Genomic DNA, 14,680 nt, shown 5'->3' with positions numbered 1-14,680 from the left:
GTGAGATTATCTCAAAGCTTATTATACTCATTCCTTTTTTATTTAAATAAATTGTTTAATAAGAAGAAGGAGATCAGATGACTACTCTATTCGATATTATCGACATGAGTACTGTCTGATCTCAAGGCGGGATTAGAAATATTATCATGTGTATTTGATATCAGATGATTACTTTGGCATCATCTGATTTTATTGGAGTCCCCGTATTGGGGTTTGTGGTTGGTTTTGAAGTGTTTGATATTGTTTTTACTTTATTAGGCTATCCAGCGGCTGGTCTGGACTAATTAATGTTGTTTATCATTTTATAATTGCTATAGATCGTGTATTGTTTTATTGAAAATTTTTCTTTGTTTAGTACTTGATTTATTTTTATAAGAATAGAATGGAATTTGTGATTATCTGGTAGACTTTCTTTCTTTCTTTGATAGACTAACACAGTCTTTTAGATTTTTGTTAAATTCTTTAGATATTAGAATTCCCTCTCGTTGCAAGGGCGATGAAAGTGATAGCTCAAGCCCATCCTAGGAGACTTGCTCAGTCTTGCTAGCATTTTTCTTTATCCTACCTCTATGTCTAAGAGACTTATCCAGTCTCATTTTCTTGCTAAACCTCCTCTTTGTGCGTCTTTTGGTTTTGGGAGAACACCTTACTCGGCTTGGCATCATACCCCGACCCTTATGGGTATTGGGTTGCACATTTGTTGCACCCTAGGGCTAGGTAGCTGTCCGTCCCAGCTGGGTGTTTTACCTTTGCCAAATATGCACAAGGTCTCTTTTTCCTTGCTAACATTTTTCTCTATCCTACCTATGTGTCTAAGAGACTTACCTAGTCTCATTTTCTTGCTAAACCTCCTCTTTGTGCATCATTTGGTTTTGGGAGAACATCCTACTCGGCTTGGCATCATACCCTTACCCTTATGGGTATTGGGTTGCACATTTGTTGCACCCTAGGGCTAGGTAGCTGTCCGGCCCGGCTGGGTGTTTTACCTTTGCCGAATATGCACAAGGTCTCTTTTTCCTTATTACTTGTGAGCTTTATCTTAGTTTGATAGTCTCACTAGCACTCTTCTTTATCTCATTTTCTTTTAGGAGACAGGCTTTGTCTCATTAGCACCTCCTTCTTAGAATCCTATTTTCAGAGTCAGTCCCTAGCATAGGAATCCGTCCTTAGTCTAGAGAGTCAGTCCTCTTGTTCAGGAATCAAATCCTATCATCATAGGGGTTAGGATTTTATCCAACCTCTCATCGTATCATGTTTTTCTATCCGCTCCTGCAAGGTATAGGATGCTGTCCAACCCTTGCAGAGCTGTGTTTCTGTTCTTTTCCCTCGCAAAGCATAGGATGCTGTCCAACTTTTGCGGGATATCAGGAGTCTATCCTCCCCTTATGATGATAGGATTTGTCCCCCTTGAGTCAAAAACACTTAAAAACAACAAAAACATCTGAAAAACAAAAAAATCTTAAAAATCTTGAGTCATTATGAGTAGTTAGGGAATTCTGTTTCCGAACTACGTTGGCTTGATCCCTTTCAACAGGGTACGTAGTGCAGCTTGGGATTCACATCCCAAGTCCAGCCAAACCTTTAAAAAATGAGCATTTCAAACCTTTCAAAATTACAAAAATATTCAAACCCTTTTTCAAAAAGATCTTCCCCTAGAGTTAGGAGTCTGTCCTAGCTATTTAGGGTGTTTTAGAGTTAAGAGTCTGTCCTGATTTGTATTGATATGGTGTGTCCTGTCGTGTGAGTGTCCCTAGAGTTAGGAGGCCTTGAGTCGATCGGTTAGACATTTAGTCGAACCGATGGCTAGACTAGGAAGCATATAGTCAGCCCATGGTTTTCCTTAGGTTGCACAGCCTAGTTACACATAGGATATAGGGCCCACCTGCATTAGCTCAAGGCTAATCAACTTGCATTAGTTAGGGCATATAGAGAGTCTTAAAAATTACAACTCACATGAACTTAAGCAATTGTACAAAAAAAAAACTTTAAAAATCAGTCGAGTCTAGTGGAATTGAGTCTAGGATAGCGGTTCTAGATGGTTAGGCATAGTAGTTTAGAATAGGGCATCGAACTACGTTGACTCTGATTCTTCCCGAGGCCGGGATACGTAGAGCAGCTGGGATGGACGGCCATCTTGGTCCGAGTCAGGTCGCATTAGAGTTAGGACTCATTTTTGTCTAGTCTTGTATAGAATTGAATTGTGTTCTATGTTTTGCAGTGTTTTCTTACTTTATTGCGCAGACCTTATACTTTTTTGGTGTGTCATGCATGTGTTTGTTCATCAGAACTTAGACACCCATTAGGCATGTCACTTATAACCTAGTTTTGCTTAGGTGACACATCTTTCATTTATTTTGTGTATGTGTTTATTATTCATCTCCGAGACATGCATGATTAGATAGACGTCTTCTTGGAGATATTCGTTCCCATTTCATATGACTTTCGCCCAAAACTCTTCAAAATTATTAAATAAATGGCATAAGAGACCAGGTGTTTGCACTTGGGCGGATGAGGTGCTCTTTCGACCTTCCGAATTCGTAACCAGGCACGAACCCTCTTTTTATAATCTCTGGTTATCCGTTGCAACAGAGTATAGTATGGGATCCTTGGCCCACTTCCTTGGATGGCGACTCTTCTTTGTTTAAGGTACGCCTCGAATCTGGGCTAGTCCCCGAATCGAGAGGTATCTCACCTTTGTATCGCCACTCATGCTGTGAGAGGCACTTTCTTTCGAGAGTTCCTTGGTAGAGCTCTCCATTCACGTGGATGATCATGAGACTGTAGCGTGGGGCCCGTTCCCCACCGCTCTCTCTCGGATCGGGGTCCACAATTGCCGACGCGAGGGCCACCGTGATGAGACATGTTATGTGCTATATCCTGAGCGCCGCCCCCAGCAGCCATCTCATGCTGGCCGAGCATCGCATCTTTCTACTCTAGACGACTCTGACCCTCGAGCTTCTTCCTCCGAATCCAGCCCGGGCGTACCATCCTTCACTCAGGCCGACTACAATGAGCTTCAACGCCTTCGCTTGGCCACCGTTCTCCCAGTGCTGGCTTTGCACAGCCAGGTAGCACTCCTGCCTCTCTTCTCAGTAGCTCGAGCTCCTGGATCATTGATTCAGGAGCCTCGAACCATGTGACAGGTACTTCATCATCACTCAGTTCTTTTAGCCCTCTTTCATCTCAGTCTATGACCCTCGCTGATGGCCGCACTACTCCCATTTTTGGTACTGGGAGTACCTCTCCCTATCCTGGTCTTACCCTCTTCTCTGTACTTTATGTTCCCCAGTCCCCCTTTAACTTACTTTCAGTCAGTCAACTCACTAAATCTCTTAACTGCTATGCCTCATTTTGTCCATCTTACTGCTTATTTCAGGATCTTGTGACTGGGAGAACGATTGGTAGGGGACGTGAGGTAGATGTGTTGTATCGTCTGGATGGTGTTCTCACCCGTACCATTTTACACAGCTCTGTTGACGCTTACTAGTGGCACTGCTGCCTTGGTCGTCCATGCATTGAGCGCTTATGGCGCACCTCTATTGTTTCTGTTCCTATTAAGTCTTTTCAGTGCGCGGCCTGTGAACTTGGAAAACACCACCATGTGTCTTTTCCCTCTAGGCTTGTTAGTCGGGCCTCGCGCCCTTTTGCTTTAGTACACTCTGATGTATGGGGTCCTATGAGAACTCCTTCTATTTTTGGATATACATATTTTGTTGTTTTCATTGATGACTATTCTCGCATGACTTGGCTGCATTTCCTTCGAGATCGTTCTGAGGTTTTCTCTGCTTTTCGTACTTTTCATTCCAAGGTTACAAATCAGTTTGATTGTACCCTCAAATGCTTGCGCACAGATAATGCTAGAGAATATTTCTCCACTACCCATGGGTTCCGGGATTTTCTTTCCAGTCGGGGTATTATCCATCAGTCTTCCTGTGGTCACACCTCTCAGCAGAATGGTATGGCTGAAAGGAAGATGCGATCTTTACTCGATGGGCTCGCACTCTTGTTATTCAGATGAGAGTTCCCAAGAGCTATTGGGGTGATGCCGTTCTTACTGCATGCCACCTTGCCAACCGGCTTCCATCCTCGGTTCTTGGTGGCTCTTCCCCCTTTGCTGTGTTATACCCTGGTCATGATCCCTTTCCTATCACCCCTAGGGTCTTTGGGTGTGTGTGTTTTGTTCACCACATTGGTCTTGGCTTTGATAAGATGGACCATCGGGCTGAGTGGTGCATCTTTCTTGGGTACTTCCGTACCCATAAAGGTTATTGTTGTTACAGTCCTTGCCTGCATCGGTCCTTTATGTCTACCGATGTCACATTCTTCGAGTCCGAGTCCTACTTTGTATCTTCTCATGAGCCTCCTTCCACAGTTCCTAACTCAGACCTTTCTCTTCCCCTTCCAGCCCTTCCGGCTCCTCTCCTTTCAAGAGATATGGCGATATGGCATGAAGCAATGTGCAGTTGATCACTCTATCTTCAGTTCTCATGCCACGGCTGGTTGTGTTTTATTGATAGTAAACACATGTTTGGTGCCCATGGATTCTAAGCGATTAAATTCTCATTTCACATGATTTTAGCTCAAATCTCTTCAAAATTAATTAAAATGGCATTTATACAGAGTTAGGCAATGTTTCAAGAACTCCCCCCAGCAGAGTCGCCAGCCTGTGGACCTCGATCCGGAGAGAGAGGTGAGGAACGAGCCCCAACACCCTCTTGGATCATCCACACGTGAAGGAGAGCTCTACCAAGGAACTCTCGAAACGGATGCCACCCTCATAGCATAGCACGAGTGGCGATACAAACTAGATACCTCTTGATCCAAGGATAAATCCCCAAACCATGACGTACCTAAAATAGCTCAGAGTCGCCATCCATGGATAGGCCATGGAACCCCAAAATCAAATCCTCTGTGCAATGGATAACCAGAAATATATATGGGTCCGTGCCTGATTACAAATGGAAAAGGTCCGAAGAGCACCCCCAATTCGTCCGAGTGCGAACACTTGGTCTCTTATGCCATTTTTATTTATTTCAAAGAACTTTAAGCAAAATCATGTGAAATGGGAACATATATCTCCGAGAAGACGTCTATCTAATCATGCATGTCTCGAAGATAAAATAGTAATCACGCACAAAATAAATGAAAGAAGTGTCACCTAAGCATTGCTAGGTTATAAGTGAATGGTCAGGGAGTTTTTCATGTTGCCTTTGGAAGAGAAAGAGAAGTATCCATTGCGCCAGGGAGCATATCAAGGATACGGGCATCCATTAGTCTTTGATGAGGAACAGAAGCTGGACTGGTGCAATATGTTCGCACTAGGTTTGGCGCCTCCTATGATAAGAGATCCTAAGCTTTGGCCCACAAATCCTGCTAACTTCAGGTATGTTTGATCTATCAAGAGCATAGTTACAAAATTCTTCGAATCTGTGAAAAAATGAATTCTTCCAGCATAGTTATAAAACCTCGAATTTTTTGAATTAAATGCTGAGAATTCAACTATTGTTTGTTAGTCTCATAAGAGACTCAAAATCATTAGATTAGACAACTTAGATTAGGATGATCTCATTCAATGTTTATCTTTAAGTTTCCATGCTAATCTCCCATGCTCTCTATATAAGTACTGTTTAAGGTCAAGTGTAATGATCTCGGATTAGTTAAATTATTTCCCCTTTCCAAATAAGTAGAGATACATAATAGATATATGTGGTGTACTTTTTTTTTTTGGCACAAACTCTTCCCAAACACATCCTCAATTTTGCAAACAATTGCCTAGCCGAATTAATTCCCCAATCCGGGCTTTGTAACCAGGATCATGACCTGGGATTGAGCCTCTAGCTCAATGGTTAAGGCTTTGTTCTTTGACCCAGAGGTTGGTTGTTCAATCCCAGCTTACCTACTTAAAAAACCATGATCATGGCCCAGGATTAGCTAGTGTCCAACTTGACTCGGGTCAGGTTGAGGTTTTGCTAAAAAAAATGAATTGGAATCTACCCGAACCTGACCTGATTTTATGGTAAAAGCTCGACCCGAATTCCCAAAAATAGATCCAGTTGCACCCGTACCAACGATGGATTTCTAATTCTACGTGTAAAATCTACTAACATTGTTTATTAGCATTATTCTTTCATTTTATGGTGTTGTAGTGAGACCTTGGACTTGTATTCAAAGCACATGAGGGAGCTATGCCAGAAGCTGTTGAGTTATATTGCGAAGGGCCTTGGGCTGAAACCAGAGACATTCAACGAAATGTTTGGATCTTGTGTACAAGCAGTGACAATGAATTACTATCCTGCGTGCGCGAGACCAGACCTTGTTTTGGGTCTAAGCCCACACTCAGATGGGACTGCTCTTAATGTGTTGCTACAAGACACAAGCTCAGTTGGTCTGCAAATCTTCAAGGATAACACTTGGGTTTCTGTCCAGCCCATCCCAAATGCGCTAGTGGTCAACCTTGGAGATACCATGGAAGTAACCCTTTTAACTTGTTCTCAATTATCATCTTTTTCATCGTTATGAGATATCACAATTTGGGTTAGGTTCCATTTGTTTCTTTCGATGTAAAATGAGCACAAAACAAATTTTGGGCTCATTTTTCACTTACAAATGGGCTCTTGAATGGACATATTATGAGCACTGAGCCATATACGGCCAAAGAAAAAATTCGTTTTACGCCCATTTTAGGTCGAATATTAGTGGGGCCAGTTATGAGAGATGGGCAGAGAAGGAGACTTAAGAGGGTGAGAGTGAGGGGAGCCTGAAAAGCCCATGAAAAACTGGGGAAAAAAAATACCGCAATTTGAAGTAGCGCGATTTTTTTCACTATTTTCATGGATTTCTCCATGCTCTCTCGACTCATTCCCTCCCAATTCTATGCCGCTCCCTGCTCTAAGCATATCCCACAATTTGGACTACAACTTTTCCATAGAATAATTTTTCATATTTACAAAGCATGCTCTCAGAATTTCTCATTGAAAAACACCAGTGTCCAACCCCAAACCAACTAGTCGAACGTGATCACGTATCAGTGTAGTTCCAATTTTCAGCACTACTGGCAGGTAATACATACTACATAGTCGACTTAGAGCAACTTGATTCGTAAATTTTCATATTATTTTCAATATCTCAAAAACAACTACAACAGATACATAAAAAAAATCCTTATTTGATTCAAATAAGTTTAAGACACATTTCAATGAAAAATTCTCATGCTTGATCAAAAGTTAAATATTTCAAAATGTTGGATAAATAGATAATGGATCTGATCTATGGTTTATTCGAGCCCAAAAAATCTGCAACTTGAAATGAAAAAACTCTTTCTGTTTGGAAACCAGAAATAAAATAGAACTTATCTGTTTGGTTGAAAACCCTTTGAAGATCAGATTGAAAAGAATAAGGCCGAGTCGTGCCACTGGTCACTCTCCTTAAGAATCGTATCCGCCCCCTACCGGTGCAACCGGAATTTGCGAACCGACGCTCTAAGATAAAACAGCCGAAATTGGCCCCAGTCTACGTGCACTCGCTGACTGGTCCACCCAGAATCACCAACGGAACTGTGCTCAGAATGAACGGAACGAATGAGGAAGAAGAACATAACAGAAAGCCTTGAGTTATAAATTTCAGAATGTGCAAAAACGTCTGTGTAATTTCTATGTCCAAAACAATCTGTCTCGTCCCCTTTTATAGACCTGAAAGTGTCTGTTGGGGAGAGCCACCATTAAAACACACCCCCAACAGTCATTTTTGTGACAGTTAAGATTTTAAACGGTTCTTTGCAATTAAGGTGGTGTGTCCATATCAAAACCAAAGGGTAAAAATCAAAACGGTTTTTTGCAATAAAAATAACCTTTAAACCCAAACCCGAACCTCGGACCACGTCTCGGCCCGGCGAGGCGAGACGCGCGTGTGTGTGTGTGTGTGTGTTTTACACATGGGCTTGTGCTCTTCTAAAAGCCCAAGACCCAACAAATTCTAAAACCCCTTGAAGGCTCAAGCCTTTCTCCAACTCTCCATCTTATATGGATGAAAAAATTTCTCTCAAGCTCCTATGTAGGACTATTTATTTTGCCTTGGTTTAGAGAGCACAACATTCACACACACATCAAGGTCTTGGGTTCAAGTCCCCATTCATGCAATTGATTCTAGTTTTCAAAGAAAGAGGGGGAGAACTTTAATTTGAATCTTCCGTCCAAATTTTAAACACAAAGCAAAAGCATCTTTGACTATTCTATTTACAATATTTGAAACTGTCCAACAATCCCCCACAAGATTCAAAATACAGTTACAGTTTTGAAAACGGAAGTATCTGAGCACGTTAGAATAATAGAGCAGATTCATACCGGTGTCTTTTGAACTTCAACCGATATTTAGGATAAATAGATTACGTTACCGAGTACGGGTAGAGTTAGACTCCTTCAACCTTTCCTCGTAGGTGTAACCGACTAACCTGTCACCCACACCCTACCATCGATTCCTTGGTGATTCAATCACAGTTTTGGAACATTTTGGCCTTGTTCCCCTCTTGATTCTCATGAATGTTCTAGAGAATTACTCGTTAAATTCTCATAGGAGGCGGCCTTACTTCCATATTCACTTAGGTCAGTCATCAAGTATGCACTGCAAGTAACATACCACCCAATATAAGTTATGAACTGATTAAGAGCCTATAACTCATCATTTTTCATTTGTAGTGAACACTATCTTCCAACATTTTGCATCTAGGAGTAGGGGGTAATATAACAAACCATCCGGTGACTTGTTAGTACCCATTGAACCAAATTCTAGGGATCTCTTTTCACATTGGTTGGGTGTCCATCACTAATGGTTCATGCCACGAGCTTTAACCCCATTCCTTGCGATGCCTCATAAACCACCTTGTTTATCTGTGGCTTTGTCAGAGGATCTGCCAGATTCCTCTCCGACCTTACAGAGTCGAGTGCTATTGTTCCCTCACTCAAGTATTGCTTTACCAAATTATGCCTCAGGCGAATATGCCTTCTTTTGCCATTATAGGTCTTACTTTTGGCCTTGGCTAAAGCAGCTTGGCAGTCACAGTGTAGAAACACCGAGGGAACTGGCCTTGGCCATAAAGGCACATCTGTCATAAAATTCTTGAGCCATTCGGCTTCAGCTCCTGCTAGGGCTAAGGCTATAAATTCTGCTTCCATAGTGGAACTTGTACTACATGTTTGTTTAACCGATTTCTAAGAAATCGCACCACTACCAAGGGTGAATACATATCCACTGGTAAACACTGAATCTCTTGAATCAGAGATCTAATTCGCATCACTATAGCCTTCTAAGACAGCAGGAAACCCCCTAAAATGCAGTCCAAAGTTCATTGTACATTTTAAGTACCTCAACAACCTAGTCAAAGCCTGCTAGTGTTCATGTCGTGGTCTATGTGTGTGTTGACTGAGTTTTCCAACTGCTAGTGCAATGTCAGGTCTAGTACAGTTCATTAAATATGACACTGAACCTATAATACTTGAGTATTCCTTTTGGGATAACATCTCACCTTTGTTTTTCTTTAGGTGAACCTTACAATCTAAAGGTGTCTTTGCAGGTGAACTATCATATTGTCCAAACTTCCTAAGAATGTTCTCTACATAGTGAGACTGAGACAATATTATTTCATTGTCTTTTCTAATGATTTTCATTCCTAGAATTACATCAGCTTCACCCATATCTTTGGTTTCAAAGTTTGACATTAAAAATCTCTTAGTAGATTTAACTATGTCCAAACTAGTATCCATAATCAGTATATCATTTACATATACACACAAAATTACACCTTCATCACCATTAAACTTACTATAAACACATTTATCAGATTCATTTATCTTATAGCCATTTGTAATTAAGACACTATCAAATTTATCATTCCACTGTTTAGGTGCTTGTTTCAAGCCATACAGTGACTTAATTAATTTACAAACTTTGTTTTCATGTCCCGGTTACAATGAATCCTTCAGGTTGTTTAATGTAGATTTCTTCATCTAAATCTCCATTAAGAAAGCTGTTTTTACATCCATTTGATGTATTACCAATTTATGAATAGAAGCTATAGCTAATAATATCCTAATAGTGGACAACTTAGCAACAGGAGAATAAGTATCAAAGTAGTCTATCTTCTTTTTCTGTCTAAAGCCTTTAGCTATTAGCCATGCTTTAAACTTATCAATTATCCCATCAGGTCTTAGCTTCTTTTTAAATATCCACTTGCTATCTAGTGCTTTAGTTCCAGGAGGAAGGTCCACTAGTTCCCAAGTGTGATTTTCTATTATGGAATCTAGTTCACTTTTTATAGCTTCTTTCCAGAATACAGTATCTGGAGAAGTTACAGCTTCAGTATAAGTTACAGGATCCTTATCTATTAGATAGGTGAACATCCCATCTCCTAGATTTGTTTCTTTCCTTTGTCTTTTACTTCTTCTGAGTTCTTGAAACTCAGGGTCCAATTCCTTTTCAGTTTCAGTTTGATTTCTTGAAACATTACTAGGTTCTTTAGGAATTTCTTTCTTCATAGGGAAGTAATGTTCAAAGAACTCAACATCCATAGATTCAATTATAATGTTATATTCTAGGATATTTTCAACTGATTTTAAAACCAGAAATCTATAGGCAGTACTATTTTGAGCATATCCTATGAATACACAGTCACAAGTTTTAGGTCCTAGTCTTCTTTTTTTAGGTTCAGGTATTCCAACCTTAGCCAAGCAACCCCAAACTCTTAAGTGAGATAAACTAGGCATCTTGTTATGCCATAAATCATATGGTATTTGACCCTTCTTCTTTGGAGGTATCCTGTTATATATATAACACGCAGACAGAAGTGCTTCCCCCTACAAGTTTAAGGGTAAACCAGAACTTATTAACATAGCATTGAACATATCCTTTAAGGTTCTGTTCATCCGCTCTGCTATACCATTTGATTCAGGTTGGTATGTGGCTGTGGTTTCATGGATAATACCATTATCATCACAGAACTTAGTTATAGAGTATTCTGTTCATCTATCCGTTCTAAGTCTTTTAAGTCTTTTATCTAACTGATTTTCCACTTGATTTTTATATTTGATAAAGGCTTCTTCAGCCTCATCTTTAGATCTAAGAAGGTATACTTTAGTGTACCTAGAGTAGTCATCTATAAAGGTTACATAGTACTTTTTACCTCATCTAGATTCAAGATTTCTAAAGTCAGCTAGATTACTATGAATTAGCTCTAATAATTCAGTTTTTCTTTTAACATTAAAGTGAGGTTTCTTAGTGAATTTTGCTTCAACACAAATTTCACATTTTTCTTTACTAGGTTCAATCTTTTCATTTATTAAGCCTAAGTTGCAAAGTCTTTTAATATAATGTGCACTTCTATGACCTAGTCTACCATGTCATATATCAAAAGATTCAACTATGTAAGCAAAAGAAGATGGTTTTTCATTCATAATTTCAAGTACATTCAGTACAAACAAACCATTGGCATTATAGCCCTTTCCTACAAATACATTAATTTTACTAAGGATCGTCTTGTCTGCTTCAAAAGTGAGCTTCAGTCCATTTTTGTTGAGGAGCGCGCCAGACACCAAGTTCCGCCGTATATCCGGCACATACAGCACTTCTTGCTGCAATCATATCTGCCTCGGTTAGATTAACCTTAGCACTGGATGAACCAGTCTTTCGATGTCGACAATCCTTCTTGTAGTATCCGGGTTTCTCACATTCATTTAAACCCAAACCTCGGACCACGGGCCACGGCTCGGCCCGGCAAAGCGAGGCGCACGCGCGCGGGTGTGTTTTTTACACATGGGCTTGTGCTCTTCTAAAAGCCCAAGATCCAACAAATTCTAAAGCCCCTTGAAGGCTCAAGCCTTTCTCCAACTCTCCATCTTATATGGATGACAAAATTTCTCTCAAGCTCCTATGTGGGACTATTTATTTTGCCTTGGTTTAGAGAGCACAACATTCACACACACATCAAGGTCTTGGGTTCAAGTCCTCATTCATGCAATTGATTCTAGTTTTCAAATAAAGAGGGGGAGAACTTTAATTTGAATCTTCCCTCCAAATTTTAAACACAAAGCAAAAGCATCTTTGACTTTTCTATTTAAAATATTTGAAATTGTCCAACACAAAACACTGTTTATCAAAATATCATGAATTACAATATTTATTTACTTTTCCCAAATACATATTTCTGGAAATAAGAACATGTTTATAAAACCAATTTCATTAAATTTTTATGAAGAAGGTTGTACAGAAATCTTTTTAGGGAAATAAATAATTGATTTCAAAATAATATAAAATAAATAAGGATAACAGCACTGGATAAGGGAAAGATTACTCACTTGAAACAAAGTTCTTTTTTCCAAAGATTAAGATTCCAAGAACCCTTGTGATTCTTTTGTAGTTCCAAAACTCAATCATCAACGACTCCTGAATTGGGGTCCACGACAGCGCCGCACGCCCATGGCTCACCCGCACATATGTGCAAGGCTAACATATCAAAGCATCACCTTCTTAATATTACCTATACGTAGAGCATCAAAAGTTCACAATCAGATTAATTATCCATAGGTCATACAAATAGTTCTCCAAAAATAAATCTCCACTCAAAAATGTTCAACCGATAATAAATCAACCAACATAAATCTCTGTTTCAATAACTCGTAGATAAATAATGGAGTAATCTAACATTCATATCGGAGGGTTAGGATCAACCTATGGAAATGATATTTGAGGTACAATCTATTTAGGCTGTGGCCCATCTAATGGATGGTTTGGATCATCTTACGGTGCGGGCCATATCGTACTTTTAATAAAGTGAGGCATGCCCTCATCAAAATACAGTAGTGCTGATAACATTTCCCTATATATATATATATATATATATATATATATATATATGAGGAAAATGATTGTGAGCTTGAAGCTCATATAGCTTATATGAGCTTGAGGGCCCAAACACATGGGTCCCACATTTTTTGTGGTGATCTAAACCATTCATTTGCAAGGCCCCATCATAGATAGGGTGTGTAGCAAAAATCAGCTCCATTGGATCATCCTAACCCCTCCAAAAGCGGAGGGCAAAAATGGGCAGATTTGTGGCAAACGGTGTCTGTCCATTTTGCCCTCCACTTTTGAATGAATTAGGATGATCCTATGGAGCTAATTTTTTGTACACACCCTATCTATGTAAGGGCCTTTCAAATGAATGCTTTGGATCATCTTAACAATGTGGGCCCACATGTGTTTGGGCCCTCAAGCTCATATAAGCTATATGAGCTTCAAGCTCACAATCATATTCCTTTATATATATATATATATATATATATATATATATATATATATATATATATATATATATATATATATATATATATATATATATATATATATATTTGGAATGGCAAATAATTACATATCCAAAGAAACCCGGGAAGATCCGGAGATCAGGATGATCAAGTACAAGGCAACCCAATGAGAAAAATGTACACACAATAAATCAAGGTGGAATGAAATAAAAAATTTCCAAGTCCGCCATTAAAACTCCCTCCTTGGCTGGTCTATCGGCGTCACTAATTGCGGATCGCCCTTGAAACTCCCTCCCTTGAACTTTATGAATTATTATCAGTCGGGCTTCGCGGAATCTTCTAATTATCCAATTTTACAGGTTCTTACCAACGGAAAATACAAGAGCGTGGCACATCGAGCAGTGACAAACCCAGACGTAGACCGGCTTTCGATCGTTATATTGTATGCTCCTAAGTATGACCTTGAGCTCGGCCCTATGCCAGAATTCGTCGACGAAACCCACCCATGCATGTATAGAAGGGTACAACCATGGAGCCTACACTCTCCATTACGTGAACAACAAGCTGAAAGGGAAGAAAACTCTGGATTACTGCAAGATTCAGACCAATCTCTCGACTTAGACTCCCCAATGCCTCAATGTGCTTCCTCGTTTGGCTCTGTCCTATATATGTAATATTTTGTTTGGGTCATTTAAAACACCTCCTAAGGTCTGTGAACACTTCCTAATGTCTGCGAATAAGCGGGCACTATATATCTGAAAGTGTCTATGGTTTCAATATAATGTGCATTTGTTGGGGTTATTATTCGGGAAGTGATAAATCCGTCCCTTTTGATTACTTGGTTGGTCCCAAGTAATCAAAAGGAGCGGATACATCACTTCCCTATTCTTCATGGGAAATTTCATGTCCAGTTTCTTTTGAAGATGTTATATAAAAAACAAACAATGACGGATTGTAGGGCTTGCTGTTTCGGTGGAATTTCTCCCTATTTTCAGGAATAGGGTGTGTTTGGATCTAGGGAAAATCAATAAAAATTAATATTCCTTGAAAAAAAATTCAGAGTCTAGTAGGTTTGCAAATTTCATTGAAAACCAATGGATCCACTTCGGATCGGATCCACCTATGTCTCAGTCACGATCCATTCAAATCCCTTGTCGGTTGGATCGGATTCGGAGTGTTCTTTGGATTCTACTTCCCATGTCTCAGTCACAATCCAATTGAAATCAGACCGTCCATCAGATTGTCCTGGTAGGTCCTACTTACGTTGTACATTGTTAAAATTCTCAAAAGAGGGCCAGCTGCAACGGTGACAATGCAACGGACTAGAGATTTAAATTCAATGGTTAGAGAAGGAAAAGAAGAGGTTGTCTCAA

At 39.8% G+C, this 14,680-nt stretch overlaps 1 pseudogene; it reads left to right on the top strand.

Annotated features, from left to right (window-relative positions):
* Positions 1–5,183: 5,183 nt before the first annotated feature.
* LOC143892678 (protein LATERAL BRANCHING OXIDOREDUCTASE 1-like) lies at positions 5,184–13,928 on the top strand (annotated as a pseudogene).
* Positions 13,929–14,680: the final 752 nt, after the last annotated feature.

This window comes from Tasmannia lanceolata, unplaced genomic scaffold (genome assembly GCF_043159265.1).
Source record: "Tasmannia lanceolata isolate RefF3 unplaced genomic scaffold, GAP_Taslan_0.1 ptg000002l, whole genome shotgun sequence".
Lineage (NCBI taxonomy): Eukaryota > Viridiplantae > Streptophyta > Magnoliopsida > Canellales > Winteraceae > Tasmannia > Tasmannia lanceolata.
The sequence above is the reverse complement of the archived record's forward strand: the minus strand, read 5'-3'. Positions and strand labels throughout refer to the sequence as shown.